The sequence below is a fragment of the Frankliniella occidentalis genome, unplaced genomic scaffold, assembly GCF_000697945.3.
Source record: "Frankliniella occidentalis isolate FOCC.00 unplaced genomic scaffold, Focc_3.1 Scaffold202, whole genome shotgun sequence".
Lineage (NCBI taxonomy): Eukaryota > Metazoa > Arthropoda > Insecta > Thysanoptera > Thripidae > Frankliniella > Frankliniella occidentalis.
In genome coordinates this window covers 56,606-60,224 of record NW_026267328.1, presented here as the reverse complement: position 1 = coordinate 60,224, position 3,619 = coordinate 56,606, and positions in this window count along the sequence as shown.

The following is a 3,619-nucleotide window of genomic DNA, read 5'->3' as shown; positions in this document are numbered from 1 at the left end:
GGGCGGGCGAAGTCTCTGACCAGATGTGGCGCGGCCCCCGGAGGGGGAGGAGGGGGGAGGGGGCACACCGAAGTCTTTACACTTCCGGAGACGCAAGGCCTGCGTCAGACCGCCGCCGTCGCCGCCGCCGCGGTCCCGACTGAGGTAGGCAACCCCCTAAGCCCGTGGCGGATGCCCGCGCCTTAGGGGAGGCCTAAAGAGGCGAGCGAAAGGTGATAAAGAGAGACAAAGAGAGCGAGAGAGAGAGAAAGACGACAGGAGAGAAGACAGCCTGTCGCCGAGCGAAACCCGGAAGTTGTAAATCACGGGGGCGAAGTCGGCACGCAGAGGACCATACGAGGAGGAGGAGCGAGCGAGCGAGTGAGTGAGTGAGCGAGTGAGTGAGAGTGAGCCGTTAGCGAGAGAGACTGTAACGGCCGCTCAAGGGTTGGGCGGCTTTGAGAAAAAATCCGAAAAGCCCACATTATTCAATGTGGTCTAAAAAGGCTTCACGTGCGCATACCGGGCCTAAAATAAGAATTCCGTCTCGAATTCCGTTGTTTAAAGATCTGATTGCTGAAATGATCTAGAAATTGCCTTGCTCGGTGAACATAGGCGATACATTTAACTTAGGACAGACATAGACGGCACGAGTACTGGCCATGGAATTACAAGTGTCAGGGGGACAAAGTAATTGCCCCTCAACTCACAAAATACACTCCCCTTCTTGAATATCGAAATTGTCATACAAGCACCTGCCTTTTTTTGAAAAGGGGTAAAAGGCTGATGATTGATCCAGAAATCTAAGTAGTTTGTTGTTGGGTTCAATATTTAAGTAATAATTAGTAGGATGACATTCCTTCGATTTGTTCCGCCTTTGCCCCGCACCGCCAACCTCCGGTCGGGCCACCGTGCCCCGCCCCCGACCCGGACCTTTTTTTGTGCGTAAGGACTAGCCCCCCGCCCCCTACCCCTCGCCTGTGTGCACGACCAAGGCTGGAGGGGAAGTGCGGTGGGCTCGTGTGTGAGGCTGGCCACTTCCCCTCCAGCCATGGTGTGCACGACAAAATCACGACACGGACAGACACCACGACCTCCGCTTAAGGCTTCGCGTTTTGCGCTTTAGCGCACGCGAAGCCTAATAACACACATCAGGCGGGGCGTTGGCAAAACAACGTCACACATTTGCGGGCAAAAACGCTCCCCTCCAGCCGCGGCACGCCTCCGCCGCCGCGTCAGCCAGTCAGTTAGTCAGTCACCGCGGCAGGACCGACAGGCATCGGCGGCGCGCTGACGCTGACCAGCTCCGACCGACCGACTGACTGCGCCCTACTCGCCATGGGCGTTAATACATCGCCAGGCCATTCCATCTTTTTCACCTCACCCTGCTCCTGCACCCCTCTCCCGCTCACCCTCTGGGCTGTTCTGTTTACCCAGCGCGGTGCAGCGTGGTGTGGCGGGGCAGGGCGGGGCGGGGCAGTGGAGATGAACAACCCTTATTTGTTTGTTTAGCCCCGCGCCGCCTCTCCTCGCCCGCCCGCCCGTCTGTCGGGGGGCCGTCTTTCTCTTTTCCTCTTTCCTCGCACGCGCCCAAAGCCTTCCCCGGCCCGGTAGTATTTTTACAAGAGATGGCCCGACACTCCGCCAGCAGCAGCAGCAGCAGCAGCAGCAGCCAGCATCCCTTCCCCCTGTTTGGACCCCAGAAACCCAGCGAGGGGTGGCGGGGCCTGGCGGGGCGTGGGCGCAGCGACCGTTTCAAAAGACGGCCAAGCGACGATCGCCGACTCAAATAATTACACGCAGGTGTAGGTTTCTTCAAAGGGGGAAGTGGCGCGTGTGGCGTTGGGAGAGGAAGAGAGATGGGACAAGTGGAGTGGGAGGGAAGGGGAGTGGAGGGGGAGGAGGGACTTAGCCGCGGAGGGGTGGCGCGAGGGCGGGCGGGCGCGGCGGCGCGCTCAGGTGCGGCGGGCTGCTGGGGGCAATAACGTACTTGAATGAGGGGATGAGCACCAGACGTGGGCGGGGAGCGAGTTTGTTACCCCTGCAAACGACGAGCTGGAGGAGGACGGAGGACGACAGGGAGAGTTTGGAGAGGCGCGCGGGCGGACGACAAGACACGATGTCTGTCGCGGGGGCGGTGGCGCCCTCCGTCCTGCTCCCGCCCGCGAGGCGCCGTGTTCCTGGAGGTGGTAGCTAGGTGTAGCTGTGGGCGCAGGTGCGCGAGTGAGCGGTAGAGGTGGGTGTGCGAGCGAGCGAGCGAGTGCACGTATGTGTGTGAGAGAGAGGGAGAGAGGGAGAGAGCGTGCGCGTAGAGAAGCGCCACATCACAGCGGGAGCGCCACGACATTACGCCCCTAATTGGAAGTGTGTCTCGGGCGGAGAGCGGCGGGGAGAGAGAGAGAGAGAGGGGAGAGAGGAGCAAAAGCAATAACCCAACAAATTAATTCCACGGCGGGGAAAAAGCGTGAGCAGCGCCGCTACGAGAGGGAGAGAGAGACGGAGAGAGAGATAGGGGGAAGGCAACATAAGATCGGATGTGTCGTTGACGGTGGGCAGCGCAGCGCAGCCGCATGGGCCCCGGGACAGAGTGATATATAAAGAGAGAAAGAGACAGAGAGAAGGAGAGATCGGGAGAGGAAGATAACCGGGCGCAAGTTGCACGGAGCAGGAGGTAAAAGGAGACGCGAGGAGAGAGAGGGGGGTGGGGGGGGGAAGAAGAGGAGAGGGGCTCGGGCTCACATTCCGATGTCGCACCGAGGCAAAGCAATGGCCAGGCCAGGCGGCAGGCGCAGGGCAGGGCGGCAGGGCGGCAGCGGCGGCAGCTCCGTGCCAGAGCAAACGGAGACGGCGCGGGGAAGGGCGGGGCGGGCGCAGCGGGCGCGGCTGGGCAGCGGTGGTCCGCTCCCACGGGCATTTATTCCTCTTCCCTCTCCTTCTCTCTCGCCCCGTCCTCCCGTCTCGCTCTCTCGCCCCGGTCGCCCCTCTCCGCCGCCGCCGCCGCGGCTACCCGCCCAACCGAACCGTTTGCGCGGTGTGTGGCGGGGCCGGCGGGGCTACCGACCGCCGGGGCTCCAGTCATTCAAGGAGCGAGGAGGAGCCCGCTGAGGCCAGCAGAGCAGGAGGGTCGCGGGGTCATGCGCAGGAGCGCAGGGTCCTCAAGAGCTGACCCGAAATTTAAGTGCAGGTCTCCGGCAAGTCAGGCACAGGCGCAAGCAAGCTAAAGGCGAGGTAAAAGGAAAGGCCCCACGCGATGCCAAAAGGGGGAGAGGGGGAAAATGAAAGAAATAGAGGAAAGCGTGGGGGAAGAGGCGGGCCGTAGAGAGGGGTGCGCAGATAAAAGCAGAGGGGGAGAGGGGGGGGGGGGTCAAAGTGCGACAAGATTAAAAGCGCAACTCGACCCTCCTGCTGATTGGAGGGTGGATTAGTGCCGCAAACGACACACACACACTCACACACACCACACAACCGCGCAAAGTCCTGCTGCCGGGCTCCTCTCTCCGAGAGCGGCGCGGGGCGAGCCGAGCTGCATCTGTATGCAGGAATGTGCACCAGATCGTGACGCTATGGAAACAAAGGCTTGCCCCCGGCCGGCCAGGACCGGCCTGTCCAGCAGCAGCAGCAGCAGCAGTGGCAGCAGCAG